This window comes from Molothrus aeneus, chromosome 1, assembly GCF_037042795.1.
Source record: "Molothrus aeneus isolate 106 chromosome 1, BPBGC_Maene_1.0, whole genome shotgun sequence".
Taxonomy (NCBI): domain Eukaryota; kingdom Metazoa; phylum Chordata; class Aves; order Passeriformes; family Icteridae; genus Molothrus; species Molothrus aeneus.
In genome coordinates, this window is record NC_089646.1 from 138,012,183 (window position 1) to 138,035,477 (window position 23,295).

The following is a 23,295-nucleotide window of genomic DNA, read 5'->3' on the forward strand; positions in this document are numbered from 1 at the left end:
AAACAAAGATTTCTGAAGTACACCAACAGCTAGGGACAGACAGAAATCTTGGGTTTTTTCTTCATTTGGTAATAAAATGGTGGGAGAGGGGGGGTTGGAAGGGAGAAAAGCCTCTGCCTGGCAGTGTCAGTGCCATGCTCCCACTGGCAGCTGGAACCTGCCCTTGCCCTGCGTAAGCTGTGGGAGGATTTGAAGAGTGCAGCTCAAGTGAAATATTGTTTAGGGGATTTAAACTTGATTGTTAAGCATGGTAAAGTGATGTAACTGCAGTAGTAATGGAAAATTATGTCCAATTAACAGAATCCATGTTCTTGAATTTTCTGTGTTGACCAAACCCATTATTATGACCTGTACTTCCCAGAGATTTTAGTTCATTGTCCAAATATAACAGAAAATAAATTATTGTCATTCTTTGTGGTAAAAGTTGGGATTTATATTTTGGTCTTCTGCAAATTAGCTGCAAATCAAGCACTGAGTAATATTACCTTAAAAAAACCCAAACCCTTAGATCTTCATGTTTATGGGGTTATTTCTCTCTATCATTGTAGCATTATTTACATATATATATATATATATATATATATATATACATATATATATATATACACATCCACGGGGTAAATTGCTGATAGGGAGACTGCATTTACTAAGATGTGTTCTGCTGTTATGTTTCCTTTTTAGCTGTTACTGGATCACATAAGCTCACCATAGCAAGACTTTAGCCTAGAACTGAAACCCAATAAATGTTACTTGAGTTACAGAGTCTTTTGAGATTGACTTTGTAGGGCCCAAATGGGGACCTGTGTGGTACCATAAGCTGTGCTCCTACATTCCTGTAAGTGATGTAGGGAGCAGCTACAGATGCAAATCCTGGGAAATGATCTGGAGCTCTGAATGAAGAGACAAGATCAATAGTTAAAAACAACAAACTGTGAGGAGTGAGAAGCAGGGTTCTCTGGTGTGAAGGCCATCTCTGTGCCTTTAGGTGAAACAACCTGCAGCCGAAGCTCAGATAAAATTGTGATTTCCAAAACAATAGGATACACAAGAAAAGACATAGGGCTTCTGTTTCTTATGCCATTCCACAAAATTTAGAAGGAAATGCAGCCAGAATTAATGGTCATTACCTGATAAAAACCAGACATCCTTGGGAATGGGCTTGTACAATCCAGGATAAGTCTAAATGCAATTAAAAGGACTCCACTGAGGCCAAAATGGCAGAAAAGCCAGAGGAAACAGATGGAATCATCATTGTGAGGAAATACCTTTTCTCTTTTAAATTAAAAAAAAAATAAATCCAAGTTTAGGAGCTAAAACATAAATGTATTTCCCTAGAAAGCATAAACAACTAAAAGAAGAGACAGTGACAATCACTTTGTTGATTACTTGTAAAGAAAGAATTGGTGTTTCTTTCCAGTATAGAATTTGGGTTTTAGGTTAAAGAGTGGTTGGGCAATTTTAAAGAATGATTCACTGTTTACAGTAGTTGTTTCAGGTCATTTGTAAAGTGAAAATTTTAAACTACCCTACCTGAGATTGCACTTACAAAAGTACTTAAACGTTACTTCTTTGCTTGCTAATCCCATAATCATTGTAAAAATAAAGCACCAGGTTCTCCTTTACCAGTTTCATTTAGACACTTGAAGGATCTTTTGCAATGGATCTCGTAATATAAAAGGGCCCTCATCTGTCTGAAAATCAGATTCGAAGAGTTCCCTCTAAGTTCACCTCCCTTCTATTGCTGTGACATGTGGGTTCATAAGCCCTTCTACATAAGCTTAAGTTAGAAGCAAGAACAGTTGTAGTTCTTGCTTCTAACTTAGAGATAAGTACAGTGGGCTTCAGTAAATACTGATGCAATGAAATACAATTAGCCTAATATTTATGCAGAATTAATAGGTGCTTTCACTTAACACAGGAGAAAACACTATAAAATTATTATTTTAAGCCCTGGAACTTATAAAATTATTATGTAAGCCCTGGAAAAATGTTGCTATTACATATTTATAAAGGCCGCACATGGTAAAAAAAAGGTTGTCAAATTACTTTTGAAAAGCTTTATGAATTTGCTTTTGATAAGCAAATGACAGAGTGACAATACAATTTAGTAATTTATCCAGTATATTAGAATTCATGGGCTATTTGGAAGTTTTGCCCTCAGGCAAGACCCATAGTAGTTGCAGGGAAGTGATTTATGCATTGTAATAAATGTTACTGCTCAATCTGTTTGCTTGTTCAATGGTTAAAGTCCCAAAAGAAAAGTTTATCTCAAATTAGGACTGGCATGCATTATCTGTCAGCTTTATATAGTACTGTAAAAGTCATTCAACTGACAGAAATATTAGCAGAATGTTTTATAGATTTTTGTACTGGATGAATCCCTGCACTGGTGAGGAGAAGCACTGGGGCTGTGGTGCTGTGCTGCAGGATTAAAGTTGCGTGTAGATGAGTAGTTTCACTCAGTGGTTCGCTGCAAATGAACATCTGGACTGCATATTGGTTCCATGTGTGCAAATGAGATCAGCCCAAATAATGACCAGAATCAATCAGGCTTCAGCCTAGATGTACACTGGTAGTGATTTGTTAGACAACCAGAATTGGCAGCACCTTGCATAATTTGGCACCAATTGACAGAGATTAGACTGTTTTGGGCCCTGAACAGTTATTAATTTGAACCCCCCCTCCAAAAATATTTTGCAAAGTAAAATCAGCTGCAGTTTATTTGTCCCTGCCCCCTCCTTTTCATACCAACCCTAATTGTTTTAGACAAACAAGTGAGCTTGCGGCCTGTTCACTTTACACAGGAAGACATGAATTCTTTGATCCATACAATATTCTCTAGTTCAACCTTGGAGCTATTTACTGAGGAGATTTATTTGCAGACAGACAGTAAAGCAGCTCTTTACAAATGGAAATGAGTTCAGCTTCTTTGATTTTCTGGCTTGAGCTTCTCCCCTCCCATAGGATTCGTATCACAAACCAGTTAATAGGTATCTGCACTGTTTCTTGTTTATTGAAGAGGAGCACAAGCAACAGAGTCAAAATCACCCAGATTCTGTGGAGTTTTTTTGAGCAGTGTGTAACACGTCTGGATGAGAGCTGGGACAAACACAGCTTTAGGATTCAGACTTGTTTGCAGTTCAGGCAGGGCTTGCTGTCTCACCAGCCTTTTGACCAAGCTGCCCTCACTTTCAAATCACTTTAGCCAAAAAAGGAAGGGGAAATAAAAGAAGATATTACATTAAAATGAAATAAATTTCATCTTGTGTTTCTGTGAATTCCAGTTTCATGGTGAAAAAATGGGTTGGATCAAACCTCAGACAGATATGTGCATGAGTACTACAACATTTACTTTCACACAGTTGCAAGGGGACTGTCACTGCCTGTACTGTAATTTTGTTAGGAAGTGTTTTCTTTGTTCTTTGGCTTAGGAACAGGGAGACAGTCAGGCTGGTGAGACCTGAAAGTTTCTAGTTCGCCCTGTGTGAAATGAGTGTAAAGCGTCTGAAGGCACTGAAACTGCAGTGATGCTGAATTGTTGAGTTGGAGAGGAGAGTTTGGCATTCCTTCACTGTTGATCCATTTGACATATTGCATGGTGCTTCCTTTGTCCATTATAGATTCAGGATTGGCTTTATGGACCCTGGAAATAATCAGGGTTTTACAACATGTACTCTCAAGAATAATTTTTCATATTATTCTATGAGTCACTTTTAATTGTTCAGTAATTCTGTACATTCCACTCCCAAAGGATCTCTTGCTTACTTCAGGAATCACTTCCAAAAATGTGACTTAAAGCGCCCTTTAGGAGCACAGACTAATTTGTGCTAGAAAGTAAGGAAACTGAAACTCCAGGTGGAAATTAAATAGGCAAAAAGTAATCACCTGGCCAGGACAGGAGGGTTAACTCTCCCCTGACAGAAGCAGGAGGGAATCTTTAATGATCACAGGTGGTAGAAAATTCTCCTGACTTAAACTAGGAGCGAGACGTCCAGTGGACGAGCGGCCCCTGGTACCATGCTGAGGCACTGGTTCAGTGCTGGCCCGGGATATCATCCATTCCTGCTGAACTGGCTGTGATTTTGGTCATGGGAGATCAGAAAACAGGCAGAGAAACGTAGTGTACCTCTAATGCCGTACCCTGCTGGGTGTCCCAGCATTGCACAGCAATCTTTCTCTCCAGCTCTTGCCCCTGCCTGACCTTGCATCGCTTTTATGTTCCAGTGAGATCAAACAGGATGGCACAGAGTGACGGGAATGTTTGTTTTGCTTCTGTAAATGGGCATTGCTTGTGATTCATGTGGTTCACAGTCCTGTGCTGTAGGAACAACTGTTTGGTATGGAGAAGAGTGGTAGGTGTTGGTGATTTGACTTGCCTTGCTAATCTCTAGCATCTAAGATTCATCTACTTTGGGAAAAATGATCACAACATTATCAGGGATCTTTGAATGCAAAGCTTATCATAACTGAAAAGGAGATTGTATCAAATATACTTACTGCATTCCTATGATGCTTTTCCCGAAATAAACATCTTCTGTATATGCATAAAAATATGCATATCTGCCTGAAAATGTTTTATATGCTGCCTAAATTAAACTCTAGGTGTTAAACCATGGCACTTGTGGTTCTGTTGGAGAAATTCAGGAAATTCTATCTGCCGTTTTCCCTTCAACTGCTGTTATTTCGTTTGAGAGCGTTATTAATGGCATCCAACTGGCATATATTTAAGTCAGTGGCAGAGTACAACATCTCCATGAATACCTATGCTATGTGATTAGCATCAACCTGCCTAGAAAAGAACAAACCAAGGCACCATATTGTGCTATCCATATTAAAAGAAGAAAATCAACCCTTAAAACTTTGTTACCTTGGAGTAATGTAAGAAGCAGGTTTTCTGTCTTATGATGGTGTTTTACAATGAATCACTAACCCCTCCTTTCCTGTATCATCTCAATATTCAGTTCATTATGCTGTGCTAAAGAATAAAAGGATTTACTCTTCACAATGTTTATGTTGCTAAAGTGTTTTTTGTAATCAGCAATTTGTTTCTTTGAAGGGGTGTGTTTCAAACTATGGACATGCCTTACTGTGGTTGATATATTCCTTGGCTTGTTTGTTTTTCATAATGAAAATCTCTCTTCATGTGGTATTTTCTTTCCTTTGTTTCTTTTTTTAATTTAATGAACATTTCACTAATGCTGGCAAATGGCATAAATGAGATTTAAAAAAACCAAAAAAACCCAAACAATGCTAAAAAGGATTAAAAGAGGTATCACATTTTAGAACATTTGGAAGTGTTTTTATAGTTGTTACTTTAACATCTTAAGGAGAGGAAAAGTGATTCTTGGGTGTCTTTATCCAGTGATGCTGCTGTGATCACTTAGACTAGCTTGATGGCTGCAGGTTTTCCATACAGCAAATCCTGAATCAAGCCACCACAGTCTGATTGCACTGGAACATATCTTTTTAATGATAACAGGTTCAGATATCAAAGACAGGAGATTATATGAATTCCTGATAGTTTAAGTGTTTAGCTGTAAGCCTGGATTTGATTGCAGGGGAGTTTAAGTGAGCTCACTTGCACAGTCAGAGCCATTAACACTACGATGATGCTTCTCTGTGGCAAGGGGACGTATTTGTTTCCATCATATTCCCCAGGCGTTCTCCAGGATCGTGGCTGCTATGACACTGTAAGCCCTCTGCAGCAGCTTCCTGCAGTAAAGTTCCCCAGGAACAGTAAGACAGCGATGCCATCACCAGCGGAATCGCTGTGCATGTCCCACTGCAGCTCCTCCTAGGGAGAGCTTGTTGCCCAATTCTGGGTTCATGTGTGCAGTTCAAAACAGTAGGAATTGCTTCATCCTCAGAGATTCTTGAATGCTTTCCCTTGGTTGTTGTCTCCTGTCTTGCCTGTGCCAGATAGACATTTCTGTAGCTGTTTTCTTCAAAAGCACCCATAAAGAAATTTTTGTTTGGCTTTGCTTTTCATTCTGTAAAACAATTTTTCAGGAAGTGAGGATCTGAAGAAAAGAGATTGACTTAAGTAATACATGATGGGAAATGATGCATGTATATATGTATCTAGAAACAGAAAACAGAAAAAAACAGAAGTCTGCAGTTGTGTTTCTAAATGTATTCAAAGTCTGCAGGGTGTGGGGAGGAAGGGGCAGCAGTGACTTTCTGCAAAGTAACTTTATAAGGAATTTCCCTTCTGGGGCCTGACATTGCTTGGACCCATGTCCTGGAAAATTCACTTAGCCCTCTATTTTAATTTTCCATTCAGAGAAGGGTATTAAAAATACCTCCTTCTTCAAGTTGCATGGAGAAACTGGTGTCTGCAAAGTTGCTGTTTAAGGGGACAGGAATGAATCAAAACATTAACTTCACTTCGTGATCAGTTTTTGTAGCAACATTTTCATGCCTCTTGTGCAAATGCTACTGCTGTGAGAGCGTGTGTCAGAGCTCTTCAGCTCCAAAACAAGTCCTGACAGGAAGGCTCTTGCCAGCGGCTCCTGACAAGATGGTAGGTGGTTGATGTGCAGTGTTAGGAATAGCACCATGCTGACTGCTTATGTCCAGCCAAAGATTGTCCACAGAGAATGGCAAGGCCAGATCTGGTAGCAGCCTTCTACCAGGTGTTGTCTCCTCTTTTTAGCACAGCTTAAGCCTTACTTCCCTCCCCCTCACTGTGTGTTGCTACGGGAAACAAGTGAAACTTGGAATTCTAAAGAGATTTTTTAAAATGCCCCAGCGTGCAGAGATCAGATGCCAATGGCAGCAGTCAGAGGGAGGATCATCTCCCTGCTAGGGTGTGGGCTGGACCTTGAGAGACTTTCCTTCCTGGCACTGCTCTCACCAGGAGTTTCCAAATGAGCTGATGTTCAAGCCATCATCAGCTGCAGCGGCGGCACCAGCTCCCAGCTGCTGGCATGTGCAGGAGGAAGCAGCTCAGACATTCTTCTTTACCAGTCCCCCCATGGTTTGCATGTCCCACATGGAACTGCCTTGGGTTCTGGTGCAGCAATTAGGGATCTCTTTAGGAGGTGTGGCTGAAAATGTTTTTGAGGAAGGAAAATACTTCGTCCTTTTATTTTTGCTGTTAAGAGTTTTACTCACTAAATGTTTGCTCTTCACACTAAATTATTTCCTTTCATGCTGTATCTGAGAATTTGCAGTCCAATTTGAGAAGAGCAAGAGCTGTTGCAATGCTCTGGAGGGAGGCTGATGCTGCTGCAGCACCTGGGCAGGACAGGCAGCTGTTTTGCTTACAGACAAGAAGATTGGTACAGAGCTGCTCAGAGATGCCAAACCTCAGTTTCCTGCTCTTGTTCAGAACTGAACATTTCTGATACAATTTCTGAGCTTTAAGTTCACCAATCCTGGCACACATGGTATTTAGTTGCCTCCAAACAGCTTTTAGGAGGACAGTTTGGTACTGAGATAGGTCAAATCTGCCTTATTCTCCTTATTTTTAGCAGTGAAATCCATTTCTCCATTCGGTTGAGCTGCTCTACAGCTCTATCCTATAAACTGGAAAAGCTGGCACGGCCCTTCCCTTCTCTGCATTGCCATCTTTGCAGCCCCTGGGTAGCACTGTGGGTAAGAGGCCATTGCAACTTTGTGACCTTCAATGTTCCAGTGAAGGAAACATTTCTCCTCCTGCCTTTTGCTGTAAAATAGTTACCCATGCATTGACTGTTTATTTTGATGTGTTACAAGCTGCCTAAAAAACTGGGAAAAGCAGGTGCTGACTTGCAGGGGTTCAGCAGCAAGGTGGGCAGCTGAACCCTAAGCTCTTCTGAATGCTGTGTGCAGGTCCCTCCATCCTTTCTTGCACCATTTCTCTCTACACTTGCAGAGTTTCAGATGCTCTGCAGAGGTACGTATGTCTGAGTTTTGTTTTCTATCCTGCTCAGATGAGGTGGAGAGTCAGCTTTTGTAAGCAGGTCCTGTTGTGGTGGTTGCTCACAGTTGGCATTGGGAAGTATGTCCTTTTTCCTTTCCAGATGTTCTCTGCTACCAAATAAGGGGAAAACATGTGTTTCCCAATGCTGTGATAAGTCAGAGGTATAAGTTAGAGCTTTACCATATTGAGAAAGGAATGCAAAGTGCAACCTTCTCTATCAGCACTGAATGTTTAGACTTGAGCTAAAAGACATGGCAGTATTCACTAAAACAGGCTACATCACTATACAGAGGGAGCAATGTCTTTTTTTGGCCTTTTTAATTTGTCTTTTGCATTAAAAGTATTTCTGTTAGTTAGATTTCTCATTAGATACAATTCTGTATTTTGTTCTTGTTCTCCTTGGCTAAAGTCCCTCAACTGAATCCAACCAAGTATAAAAAAAATGTATCAGCTCATTTTAGTTAACTTGCTTTCTCATATCATTTTTCTAATTTCTATGAACAGCTGAATTTACTTTAGTTAATAATAAACTATCTAAAAAGGGGGCACAGGAAAATTAAAATAAATAGAACTAATCTGTTCATCAGCTTGCTATTAGTTTCATTTTTTTTCCCTTTCAGCATTTGTTTTTTCTTGTTTGGCTTAATGTCCTATCTATCTTCTCTTAATGGAGTAAACCAAGCTCTTTTTGTTACTATGCTCTCCTAAAGCAGGAAACGACCTTTAAAAAAGACATTATCAGCCAAATCAGCTACAAAATATGTTGCTAAGTTTCTAGTTTTTAGATAGCTATTAAATAAATAAAATCAGAAACTGTGACTGGCACTGAGAAACCTAAATCACCATGAAATCTGAAGCATTTCCTTCTGCCAGGATGTGGTAGATGTCGGGGAACTCTGTTAGCTGCTTTTTATCTTTGCTGAAAGAAAAGCACAAAGAGCCAGGAGAAGGTTTGGAGGTGTAACATAGCCCCTGGTACCACATGTTTTTTACATGAACAAAGGAGCCAGGCCAGAGCTCTCAGAAGTGTTCTGGGTGAGCGCCAGTCACCTGCGGAGCTCCTAGGTACCTTCAGTGGTGTCCAGCGTTGTGTCTCCAGGGCTGAGGGAAGCCTCATACAGTTGTGGATGATTCTGAAAGCAGGAGTAAATTTCTTAAGGTGCCTTGCATCTGTCCTGGTTACAGGTCACAAGCAGAATGGGGATCAGCCACTTCTTGTTGGGCTGGGGCCACAGGCTTTATGGTGCTGATGTCCCCAGGTTGTCACAGGTAGACCAGTGCCAAAGAGCCTCTTGTTCCCATGGGAGGTGGCACTCCAAAGAGGACTCCATCTTTGGAGCAGCTACAGGGTTGCTCTTGCTGCTGGCCCAGCTGGGGCATTGAGCTCCAGTTCTTGCTGGAGCTCTACAGAAAGCCACTGGTTGCAACTGCAATGGCCCCTGCCAGCACATCACCTCCCTAGGCAAGGCCACTCTGCTTCCAGCTCCAGCAGGACTTTCAGTGGCAGATATTGCCATTGGCCTGTCTCATTGGTCTGTCCATCTGCTGAGCAGTTTGCTTTGGAAAAGCAGAAGGCTGGGAATTCTGAACAGTCCAGAGATGTAGTATGGTCACAGATGTGCTGATGGGTGCTGCAAAGAAAGCATTTTCTTTTTGAACTGTCAGCACCGTCTGTGGCTTGACACAATATTTTATCTTCATTTTAAACTTTTTACTCATTATTAAAATATTTAAATTGGCTGGCGTGAAATCCTGTAGGAATAGTATGAGTTTATTTCGGGGCAGTGGTGCTTAAAAGAGCCCCATAAGCAATAAGCATAACCATGTATGGAGGCGGCAGGGATCAGTCCAGAGGAAAACTCACTGTCAGTTCAAATGTAATCCATATGTTAAAACTATAGGAAGTGTTTCTTAGTCAGATGGTTGGGCTAATATCAAGTTATGTTCCCTCGTGGGAGACCTAACTTTCAAGCTCACATAATGATAAGTGCTTTACTGAAGTAATCGTCAATGTGATGTGGGGCTTAAGAATATTGGTTTGGAAATTATGTGACGTTTTGCCAGGTAATGGCCTCAGTTAATTTTGTGGGGCGGTGGGAAATAGTATTGGCCCCTTATCACACACATCAAGCATGCACACATTAAATATGAGCCCCTCTGACACTGGTCTAGGGAACAGGGACATGTATCTGCTGTCCTAGTGGATGTGCTACATGGTTACAGCTCAGGAACAGGGATTGACAAGCTGTGAATGTGATGCAGTATTTACTGGGAAATCAGACATGGAGGCAGCTTGACCATTCCCTTGCCTTTCCTGCAGTAATGTCACATAAGCAGCGCTGAAGTGCCAGAATTGAGGTTGGATGAAAAAAGAGGTGGTTGAAAACTAATGGCTGAAAAAACTTTTCCCCCCTCTGCCCTCCACTTTTTCAGATAAAATTTTGCTCTCAATCTGTGTTCAATTTTGCCTAGTTCTAGATCAGCCTGAAATGAGGTGCAAATTTGCAAAAGGAACAGCAAATGGCCATTGAGACAAGTGCGGGAGGTGGAGGTTGTGCAAGCGTCAAGCAGGTTTTGGGCACAGTTTGTGGTATCATTTCTCTGAGAATCAGAATACAGTTCAACATGCTGGGATCAAGGCCAAGTTTTCAAAACAGCTCAGGCACACCTAGGTAAGGGGCTGAATTTTGGGCTTTCAGGCATAATGCAGGCAGATTTTTAGGACCCTGGTGGGAGCCAAGTTTCATCTCAAATACAAGTCCATACCAAGATCTACATTCAGGCAATTGTCAGTGAGAAGTGAGAAACTCCTCTAGTAAAAGTGAGCACAAATATGCAGAGATATTTTTTTATTCCTCCAGCAAAGAAGTGCTGTATTGCCAGTATGTCCAGTCTGTCAAAACAATGATTACTGCATTCAGGATACTGTACTTGGGGCTTTTGTCCATCCTTGTTTGTTATAAATATTCTTCGAGGATGGAGAACTTCAGTACATTGCTTTTTGGACATGGAAATAACACAGAGATCCAGCAACATGCAGTTTTTGATGTGAGGTGGTGATTGCTCTTTAAATCTCAGTAGCTATGCAGCTTGACACTCAGCTTTTGGGATAATAGATAAATTATTCAAGCAACTTCAGCCAAACCTTTTTCTTTCTTTTAATGTGTCATGATTCTGCATACTTGCTTCTGCTGCAAATTCCAGCGGATAGAAAAACATGCTAATATTTACTAGTCAACTTGATTGCATTTGACACAGTAGGCTTATAAAATAATTTCTTTAAGATACTTTCAGTTTAAAAAGAAGGAAATCCTTAATCAGGTCAGCAGCAGTCTGTCTTTACCTCTTAAACAAATTCAGTGGGAAACTGCTGGAAGATTGATGATAATGATTAATATTTATTTATTTATATTACCATAGTTCCCCTAAAGCTCATGTTCCTCTTTTTGCTATGAGCGTGTGTTAACAAAAAGCATTTGCACTTCCAAGTGTTTACAGTCTATGCAGCACTGCCTCAGAAAGCTGCCAGTCTCAGTAAATGCCATCAGAATGTTTGCTACAAGTTCTAGCTGCTTCAGACTTCTTGCCTTAAAAACAAAGAAAACTGACTCACAATACTCTCTCTACTGGTATGTTAGTTCTATGTTGTACCTTCTTTCTTAGCTACCATCTTAAATTGCAGCTATAACAGCATGAGTGAAATGGAGTCTGAAAAAATACAGACTAGAACCAAAGGCAAATCGTCTCTGAGCACAACATGGCAAACTTCTTGCAAAAGTGATGTCATATTTCAATACCATACAGGGAAGAACTTTGGATGAGTTGTGTGTATGCACATACTGTATTTATTAAAAGACTTTTAATATGCTACACCTCTCACATCTTCTACACACAATTAAAAAAACCTAAAATATTTTAACTTGCACAGGATAGGTCCTAACTTTGGGTATTTTAAAATATTTTTCATCAGCTCTAAAAATGGTATTCATCATATTCGGTTTACATTCAGAAGTATCAAGTACAATACCAACACTATAAGAAAATAGAAATTTTTTTTGGGTCTGCATTCTTATTTAGAATATGGGAAGACTGGTACTTCTTTTTGTAATGTTGCTATTCTTACTCCTTTCTTGAATCATGACTCATATTTATGACATGGCATGGATACTTCAAAAAGACACCTCAATTTAAGGAAAGTTGTGGATCCATTGCTGTAAACAAACCAAATTTGACAGGAGAGAAAATTAATGTATGCATTTCCAAAGAATGGTAATCTATGGTAATGTCATTTTTAAATCCTTGATATTTCAATGATAATAATGTCTAAATTATGTGCTAAATTTATGTTATGTTTTGCTTTAAAAATGTGCAAAGTACCTTTTTAGATTTAAATGGCACTTAAGCATATTCTTAGAATTAATCTGAGTAAAGATAAAGTTTGTTAACTGAAAGATTATTTTATGACATTTCCCTGAGGTCTGTGTTTACTTTATGTTAAAGTAAATATTTTTGTCAAAATGAACTAAATAAGAAAGAGTCTGAGGATAGAAGATGGGGAAAGTTATTTTCCCAGCTAACAGTCTCTGAAAGGATGAGAGCTGAAGAGGTGGCTGATAATACGTCTCACCGCCTCATCAATGGATCCCTTGCCCACATTCTTCTGGAGCATATCTCTTTAGCCAGTACAGATTTTCCTGTGCTCAATCTCTGTTTCACTGTTGCCTTTTCTACATCCTCATCATCATCATGCTGCCCACGAGTTTCTCTGTATATTGTGCAATTCCCTGTTATATGCTGTCAACAGGAAACAGATCCATCACACAAGGGAGATTGAAATCAGACATGGGTGTCCCAATTTATTACGCATCACTACTCAAGTTTCTCTGGTCTGGTTTATTTCTTGAGAGCTGAGTTTAAGAAAAATCTCCCTTTTCTCTAAGTGGTTCAAAACATTTCAGGAAAAAGAGAAGTTGGTATTCACCATTGAAGCAGTCTGAGGTTGACAACACACCATTACTAAAAATTGATACTGATATTCACATGTCTGAAAACATAACCAGGTCATACCAATTTCTGTGGTACTAATAAACTGTCATCACACAACTTGTCCTCTCCACTCTTTGTCCTCTTTCCATGGGCCATGTTAAATGATGATTTATCACCCATGCTGTGGCAAACTAGTTCAAATTACCATGTGGATGGTGCCTGTGAGTGTATCTACTTTCTGCATGTCAGGGTCAAAATACAAGTTCCCAGCGTATAGCTTTCTGACCCGAGTCACTGTTATGCCACGTGGAAACCTGATGATTTTCCAAAGTTCCCACTTTCTCTTGCTGCTCTGCTGTGAATTTTGCCTCCTCTCCACCTCCTGGCAGTATCTAGGCTGATGATTTGAAACAATTCTTCATATAATATATGATGCTTTTTGAAGAGTGTAGAGCAGAAAGTGTTGTGCTTTTGTTCACCTGTCAGGAGAAGAAAGTCAAGATAATCCTGACTGCAAGCCTGTATGACAACAAGCACAAGCAGATTTTGACTGATAGACATAAACAGAAGTATGTTTATAGGCAACTTTTGTGAAACAACATCTCCAACCGCTTTGGCTTTTGTCAATCTTGCTTTGCTAATGAGGTACCAATGGAAACAAAGGCTATATCTGTTCCTGTCAACAGGAACTCATAATAAGTAGAGACATATAAAGATGTGGAATGGGAACTGTGTGGGATTTTGGAGGCAGAAGTGGATATTGGTTTGTTTGGTTTTTTATTTGTTTGGTTTTTTTAATGAAGATCTGATGTACTATTCACTTCTTTTATGGTTTAGGTTATACTGAAATCAATAGAAAGATTCCATTATGTAAAAATGGGAGCTGGGTGAGATCTTCAGGCTGGGACTAATTATTAGGTCCTCCATACTTTGTTTCTCCTAGTGAACTCATGTCTTCTAGGCAGGTTGCAAATTAAGTCTTGAAATCTTTCAGAAAAGAAAGCAAAGCACTGAAACCTCCAGTTTAGCTTACCTTTATCTGAGCCTGACATGGGTAAATAGCAGTTACTACACCACTGAATAGGGTGGTGAAAGTGCATGAAATCTTTTAAATGATGTAAAATATCAATCATGAGAATGTACTTCTTTTTTCTCTTATAGAATGATTCATTTTCTTTTATTAGATATTGATGCTGTGAAACAGATTTACCTTTGCTGCCAAAAATACTAATCTATATATGTGTCAAGTATATATATGTACAAACACACACTCATATATATATATCTTTAATATTTTGTTATAGATGTGTGTTCCTACACACAGAGCAATTTCTCAACTGTAGTAACCCAAAAGTAGTACAGCTTCTTTGCTCCAGCACTGTCTTTTGTTTAAGGAAGCAATCATTGATATTCCAAACACATCAACAGTTGTATCAGGCTGAAAGTCTCCCTGGTTCCTCACTGCCCCTCTGTCTGTGTCCAGGCTCTGATGGTTCTGCTGAGGGTGGAGGGATGGGACAGCAGCAGGTATGGGGTCACCCCCTTAGGCTGGCCCAAAGTGTTCCCCTGCCCAGAAAAAGCAACTTCCCGTGGTTAAGTTGGGTCTTGTAGTAAGTGCTAGATAAATGCATCACTGTGCTTTAACAAAGCCTCCATCACACCCACATGAGCTTTACTATAATGTGTTTTGATATCAACTGCTTTGAGCTTCTTCATGCTTCTCAAAAAAAAGGGTGCTAGGAAAACAATGGCTATGTCTATCCCTGTTTGGAAAATGATGCTAAAGATCATCCCATGCCACTGAGGCCAGCTGATGTATTTTAGTAGTTTTAAACTGCCATAGTTTCCAGAACAAGATGACTGCATCCATGCTGCCTTTTTGGGAGTGGTCCTTGGTCCATGCTAGCTCCTGAGAATTATTTTTGCTAAACAGAGTAGATATCATCCCGGTGATTGTTTTTCCCCCCACAACTGCATAATATAGATAACTAAGCTCTAGTGTCTGGAAACATTTCTTGGCTCCATCTAGAAGAGAGTTAGCCAGTGGATTTATCATCCCCATAGAATTTAGACACAAGTCTCACATAAATTGATGGGATTTACAAATACATTGCTCCACTGGAGTTAGCTTGTGGTTGCACAGAGGTTTCATTTATTTCAGTTTTTTTTTTGTAGTATCCAAATGCTCACTACCAAGCATAAAAACCTCAACTAAGACTGCTGCTAAGAAAACAGGCCCTTTTTGAGTAAATTATGCTGCTGTGATTAATCAGTTCTGGTCAGGTTATGGAGAAAGTCAATGAATTCATAGGTGGAAATGCGCAGAGTTATGGTGGTGAATTGGGATAAGACACTGGAAAAGAAATGTGTGCTTTTTATGGAGTAATTATGTACACAAAACCATGTTTTCCATCCCTATTTCCCTCATTCTATGCTTTAATTTTTCTTGACATTGGATCCATTATGGTATCGTATGAGTTTCGTCACAGAAGTAAATAACAGCTTGTTTCCTTGGGAGCGATTGAAAAACAGAGTAAAAACAGCACTTACTGTTTTTGAAAGTTGTCACATTGTCATGGCAGTGAAGTGTTGCATCATGTTGTCATGACAACTCAAATTATAAAAACTGATTTAAAGAAAAATAGAAGCAGTGCTCAATGATTAAAATCATTTAACATTAAAGATTTCAGCTTTTCTTTTCTATCCCTTACTCTTCCTCTCTCCTTTTTTTCCTAAGAAATGGGCAACATTCAGGACTCTCAGCAAGTAAAGACTTGGAATACACAGTGACTCAGGCAGCCTTTTTTTTTCTTTCTCACTGAGACAGAGAGGGTGCAAGAATTAAAATGTGGAGGCAAGCACATTACTGGACCAAACCATCACTCTCCAGTACTGGGGGAAAGACAGAACGTGATAAAAAGGTGGTGTTTGTGCCTATTTGCACAATCTTCTCCCAAGCAACTGTATATCAAGATAAACAGATATCACACAGTCTGGATTTGTCAGGGATAAACAGCAGTGAGACTGCAGCATGTTCAACCTGTTTAGAGATTCTGGTGGAATTTCAAGAGCCCTCAGCAATGACCTGTTTCTGTTTCTCCCATCAAAATCGAGGAGCATTTACTTATTGTGCCAATGGTTGGAGAGGAGAAGTAGGTTAGTGCTGACCACTATTGAAATCCCATTCTCTTTTCAGAGTGTGCTTAGAATGAGTCAGACTGTTTTGAGGGTAAGATTGAACCTCAGTTTCAGGATAAAATAAACAAACAAAAGAAGGTAAATTGTGCAGTTGGTCAGTTTGTGTAAAATAGCTGTCACCAAACTCTAAATGCTCATGTATAAACTGCAGACCAGCAGTGAAACTACGTGTTCTGAACAAGGTCAAGCAAAATTTGATTTATCACTGTGCATTGGGCTTGTATACATTGTAACATGGCTTTATGCAATCCTTTTCTTGCATTTATGAAGGGAAGGATGTTTATGTATGTCTGTAAAGTAATTTCTGCTCCTCCTGCTCTTACCCAGACTTGTCAGCATTTCAGCCTGTTTCAGACAAATTTACAGATGTGCAGAGATAATGTTCCTGGATGTTTCAGGGAAACAGACTGCCTTGAGAAGAGATCCTGTCCTGGGAGCTTTCTGCCCCAGGGCACGCAGCAGGAGCTCCTGGGATGACTTCAAAAAGAACTCATACAGGAAACAGCTCTCATAAATGCCCCAAATACAGGAGGAGCTCCCTGTCAGTCATTGGAAAGATGTGTAGGTGACCAATTTTCACTCATTCTCACAAACCATCTAGTTTACCTGGGGGATGACACACAAAGTAAAATGGATTTCATGACATGAAATCTTGAGATAGTTAGAGACTACAGCAATTCACTATAAAGGATACGGGCACAGTTGTGGAGAAAGTCTTCCACCATTAGCTCTGCTCTGAACATTTCCTAAACTGTATCTCTCATATTTGTGAACAGGGAGAGCTGCTGTTATTAAAGGCCTTTGGCTTGGGTACTTGCACAATATTTCTGAATTGGAACATTTGAAGTGTTTTTGCTGCTAAAATTGTTTGGCTGTTACATTGAGCTGCCTTCCTTTTCACATTTCAATACTTAAGCTGTTTTCAATAAAGTAAAAATAAGGTCATAGTAGAAAGACACAATTTTTGTTCTCTTCATTTAAAATAAAGCAGCTTTTATATTTATTGTAGGCATAGAATTTTTATATGTTAGACCTTAAAATTACAGTGAAGAGTAGGAACAAGAGAAAAATCTATGAAATGTCATCACCCTGATTAATGGAAGTTTCAGAAGTTTACAAGAGGGTCTAGAAATGAAACATTTTGGTATCCCAAATGAGAGGTGCCTCTACAATTGTAGCAGATAGTTGAAGACAATCTATTGCACTGCACTGCCTGATGGGTTAGTCACTTCTGTCTCTCTCAGTCCTTGCCAGAATCTGCAATTCGTCTTTTAATTCTGTTTGATGCCTGTGCAGTGGCCTGATGTGACCAGGTGTCCTTGGCTTTACCCCTGGAGGGGAATAAGAAAGAAAAGTGTAAATATACCTGAGCACTGAGAGACTTTTAGTTTCACTTGAAGTGTGTTGGTGGTGCAGATATGGTTTGGGTTGGATGTGGTGAACGAACATGGGTGTGAAGCTGGGAGAGTTATTTCCTGTGACAACCACCTCCACTGGCAGCATTTAGACTTGCTAGGAATGGAGTTGTAATTCTTTCCTTAATCCAACAGTAGTGCTGCAACTCTGAATTACACATGTAAGGTGGCAGTGTCTGAGTTCCTGAAGCTCACCCTGCCTTTGTGCCTTGCACCTGGAGCACAGCACAGTGGAGCCAATATTCTCCAGCCTTCAGAAGTGCAGTCCTGCCCTTAGTGAACTGGAGCAAAGGCATGTTGTGCAGATTTACTGACATGACTAATGCAAAATTGGTGATTCACTGTTAATTTTTCAGCACTGCTTTCTCACCCACCATCCATTTGCTGTTTACTCCTGTGTTTAAGCTAGGTGGGAGAATGTATGGCTAAACTCCCATCACACACAGATAAGTATGCTCTAAGTGAATGTTTATTAGTATCTGTTTTCATGTATTCATCTAGGATTGTTTTTTACTGATGCACATTCCTGTCAACTCAGCGCTTTTCTTCACTAGATGCTTTAAATGAAAAGAGAGCAATGTGGAAATCATTTCAAGGCTGATTTTTCACATGAACTAGCTGCTAACTAATACTGTATGTAACTTTTTTTGATCTAATTGCATTGAGCTCAGTCTATCTAGTGCTGTCACTCCAAATCACCATTTTAAGAGCCATGCAAGTTGTAGCACGTTTCAGGCATTAATAGTGGCCAGGTAGTATTATGCTGTTTTTAATGAATGTCTGTTTTCTATTCTTTGCTCTGCTTTCTTTGGAAAGAGGCCCATGTAACAAAGTATTAAGAAAACACACTGCTGCCCTGGAATGTGTATATTAGCTGCAGATTATTTCCTATTAGCAGATTAACTGCGAGGCTATTGGCTCTGAAAGGTCTTTGAGAGTATTTTGTTTTGTAACTGATTCAAGCCATGGGAGAGAATTGCCACCCTGATTGGGAAGAAGAATTAGCTACTGTTGCCATGGCCACTGGAGCTCACAGTCTCATTGTTAACTCCAGTGCCCTCCGATGAGATGCCACAGCGTGAGCTCCTTGGCTTTGTTAATGCACTGATGAAATAAGGAGGTTTGGGCAGGCAAGGAGTAGGCTGGGAAAATCTCCTGGGGAAGATGTGAAATGTTTGGGCATTTTCTTTTCTTTTTTTTCCCCTTCAAATTCGGTGTTTAATTTCAGACATGTTGCTGTTTAACACTACCCCAGTGCTGTTAGGCTGTGAAATCTCTCCCTTTTTAGCAAAATGCTGCTCTGTGCCTTTTGGGAGGGAAGGGGTGAATCCTGCTCCCTGCAGAGCGTGGTGCCAACTGCGGCTCCAGAGCAGGGAGCAGGGGTGGGTGGCAGCAGGGACACAGCTCCTTCCTGCACCCCAAAACCTCTCTGTGTGTAGGGTTAGAAAGCACAACAGGGCCTGGAGAAACCAGAGAAAGGACCCCTTAGGGCTCTTGTAAATACACTGGCTCTACTGCTGGCTGACTTGCAGGCAAGGAGAGAGACAGCAGAGGTTTACTGCCCATATCTTCATTGGAAACTATTTTCTTGCTTGGGTTTTAGGATCTGACACTCTAAGTATTCTTTAGAAATAATATTTTGAATACAGACAGAAAAAAAAAAAGAGAATAGAAAAAAGACAAGTTTTTAGAGACTTAATAAGAGCATAAAAAATGTATGAAAATATTTTCATGTATTTGCAAGATGAATAAATATATTTGACTAATCAGTGATAGACAGGGCTCATGTATTTTGTATATCTCTAACTCTGTTTAACTTCCAAGAAATGTAGTATTAAAATGTAGTATTAAAACTATCAAAGTGAATCATTAACAAAAAGTAACTATATTGACATCTGCATTTGAAACATAGCTTCTGAAATACACATAAGTGATTTTAAGCAAAACAGTTAATTTTAAAAAAAATTTACTCTTCTCCTTTTCTCATCTTTGGTGTTAGCAGATTCAATCACTTTCTTTAAATAGAACACTCTCCTGAGCTCTTCATTTAAACCACATGTGGAAATGAGCCAAAAAATGTATTTCCACTGGCATGGTAAAATGTTGGCATTGGGCATTTTTCAGCTGAGCAGCAGGGTGTGGATGATAGGCCAGTGCAGGGACATAATGTGTGTCACACTGCACGGTGGCACGGAGCAGCCTCAGCATGGGTGGTAATGGGGCTGTCTCACTGCGCCTCGCGGGTTTTTATAAAGGATATTTTTAAATGATTGCAGACTTATCCTGAGAAATTCATGGGAGGGATTGTTTTAAAGACTCTTAGAAACATGCACATTGTTCTTCACAGTCTCTCAGCATGCTGTAGGTTTACAGTCAGGATATTAGCAGAGTATCTCTCACTTCTGGAGAGTCTTTTGGAGTCTCAAGCAGCAGGCAAGGCTGCAGAGCCTCCTCCTGCCCAGCAGACTCCCTCTTCTATTTTATCCTTTCTTAGGTGCATTATTTCTCTTGTCCTTCCAGATGTACTGCTTGTAGGTTCTCAGAGGCAATGAAGGAGCATGTTAGGGTCTATGAATATGCACAAAAGCACAGGGGGCATCAGAGGAGGGCAGTTTTGCTTAGCTTAGATCAGCATCTTGTGTAAATGAATGGAAGAGTTGGCAAGTAAACATCAGTATTCAGGAGGGACCTGGTTTAGATTGGCACCTGGGCAAGGTGACAGACAGTGTGAATTGCAGGTTAAGAATAAAGAAGCTTCAGAATTTAAGTGCAGCCTTGACCTCTGTACTTTCTTATTCAGCTTTACTTACTAGACTTCTGCCCACTTGGCATTTGTTGCTGCTAAGTAATCATCTGTCACATCAAAATAAATGGTTAATACATGCAGGTATAAAATAATAAGCTGCTCTAAAGTATATGCTGGTTCTGTAGCAGGGCAAAAGCTCAACAGTTATGCAACTGATCCTTCCAATGTGAAAAAAGGTAATTCTGCCATGTAATGCAAATTAGGGAAAACAGGCTGAAAGTAGAAAATGTGTATATATATTTCTCTTCTTAATTTCTCTCTAAAGTTTATATGAGGCTTTTCTGGACTTTATGCTTCTGAACTTCTGGAAGATCTAAAACCCTTTTGTAGAATGCATTTTAACCCAAGATTCACTTCTAGATAGACTACTTGTTGGTATAACTGAAATCTTGATCAATGTAGAAGAAACTCTTTATCCTGAAAACAGAGATAGTATTGGTCATACTAGTGTGGAAATGGCAGATGTCATTTAATGCCAAGGAAGAGGATTGGGTTTTTGCTTTGATCTCCAGATAGTGGTCAGCAATACTTTTCAGATTACATACGAGGACTTTCACTGGATGGGCAACCAATCTAGAAAAAAAAAGTAATAGTCAATGTTCTATTTAATCAGACTGATTTCAATGAATCCAGTTTCAATTAATGCAATTTTACCTAATTTTTAAGGCATTTAAGAGCAAATTTAAAATGCAAACCCATCTCACAGTCCACTGGGGGAAATGGTGTATAATCCTCTAGTCATCCTTTGAAATACCAAAGCTTAATTTTGCTTATTGCCTGAGGGACACGAAAGTCTTCATCTGTGGAAAATTCATGAATTCAGATAGCATAAGGTCTTGGCAATGAATGCTTCATAATCTCTGCCTTTTTATATGTACATGTAGAAAAGTATGCTTACAATGCAATCTAAAGCATAGATTTCCTCCCAATGACTACCCTGACTGAAATAATAGCATATCTCCCTATCTCTCATGTCATCTTAATGGTGTATTTAACCCAGACTGCTTGTGATGGTGGAAGTGACAGTCCATGTTGCAGGAGGGCCAGCTCTCCTGTCTGTCTCATTCTGGAACAGTTCCAGGAGTGGAAGGGGATGTTCCAAAAGTGATGCTTTTGTCCAGGGACTGGTCATGAACCCTTGAGCCTTTCTATGTACACATTTTGATAGGTTAATGTGTTCTTCATAGGGTCCTTGTATTTGAAGGGATGGAGGTGCATTTGAATTCAGCAAGGTTTACTCAGTTTGATTCTTAGTCACCAATTGAGCAAAAGATTTTAATTTTTATTCAGCAAAAGAGCGTTGTATGTTCCTTGCTCTTGCTAAAGCTTCAAGTATTCTGAAACTGCAGATAGCTTTATTTTCTAGAAGTTTTTTCCTTCTTCTTAGAACATGAACAAGCCCTTCCTTTGTCTTGTCTATCCATCCTATCCCTCCAAGAAGAGGAATGAAGTTATATAACTTCTCTCTTCATTTAGAAAAAAAGTCTCCCGTAATTTATTATCCAGAACCCTTAATAGTTTGATTTTCAGCTTCTGTGCAGATACAAACACATTCTTTTAAATAAACATATTCTTTTAAATAAAATTATCCATGCTAAAAAGAAAAAGTATGAAGACCTTCTTGTCTTCTGTAATGAAATGGGGCTCCTTTTCTGTGAACTTTTTCATGGAATATTTTTGTTTGCACATAGATATTGATTTAGCATCTTCAGCAAATGTTTGTTTATAATAAAAACTGTGGTGAGCTGGTTTTGCTTTACTAACTCTGTGCACTTGAGAGTACTAGATTTACTTAGTAAGAGTTTTCAGAGATCTTTTGTGATAGAGCAGACATACCACAGTCCTGAATTAAAATTTCAGAGCTGTGAATGTGATTACCAGTTTAATTATTTTTATTTTCTTTAAGGATAGAACTGAGCCATTCATCAACAAATGGCTGAGCCATTCATCAACAAATTCAGCCAACAAATAATGTAATAGATGTGCACAGGAAAGTTTTAGCTGCTGTTTATTTTTTGTAAGTTACATGAGTAGGGAAATACAATTGGAGGCTTGCTCCCAATTTTCCTTTAGTACAGACTGCTGAGTTCTTTCTAGAGCTTTCCAGACTAGATGGGAGTGGGGCACTCACACCTGGTAGGTACTAAAGGCCCTGTAAACTTCATTCACTCTTGCACATGGAGGGAAAACCTCCCAGGCTGTGATTTAGCACAGTGAATAATGAGTAGGAGAATCGAGCTGCTGAAAAAGCTGATACAGAAGCTTTCTTGTGGTTATTCAGGTATCAGGTGGGTAAAGAGCATTTCAAAAGCTCAGATGGCTTTGTAGATATATTCAGCATAGCCAATATCTCAACATCACGTAGCTTCACTTTGGCTGACTTGTAGGGATATTTGCCTAAGTTGAATAACAGGTTAATAACATTTGCACTGCAGTTGGAAATACTCAAAAGTGCAACAGCATTTATATTTTATATTCATCTAATAGAAAAATGTGTACAGATGTGAGAAGGTGAGTATAATAAATAATTGAGGAGGACATTAGAACAAGAAATCAAAGCAACTTATGTGCTTATGATCTTTTAATTAAAGATGCCTGGGTGCAGATCAGTGGAATTAATTCTAGTTTCCTTAATGGGCAGGGGAGGTGATTTTGTTCTTTTTGTAGTGTAGCCTTGTTCTGCAAGTACAGGTGGGAGTACGTGTAAGTGATGGATAAGGCTGGTGGTTTATTCTATACTGAAATGTTAAATGGGAAAAAGTTTTAAGATGGGCTGTTTAAATGTAAGTACAGTTAGACATATGAATAATGTCATATTTTAAAAAAATATATTTTAACATGCACAGTAGCAATCCCAAATTAATAGTAATAATTACAAACTTGTTGGAACATGAATTCAGATATGAAACTTTCACCACCTTTGCTGTGATGCAGTCCCAAGTGTCTAAATACCTGGTCATAAAAGATTGGTTGCTCCTCATTGA

At 39.4% G+C, this 23,295-nt stretch overlaps 1 protein-coding gene across 3 annotated transcripts in view; it reads left to right on the top strand.

Annotated features, from left to right (window-relative positions):
• Positions 1 to 23,295, top strand: part of TRPS1 (transcriptional repressor GATA binding 1) — a 206,694-nt gene that overhangs the window by 131,787 nt on the left and 51,612 nt on the right. The gene's annotated exons all lie outside the window — the stretch shown is intronic.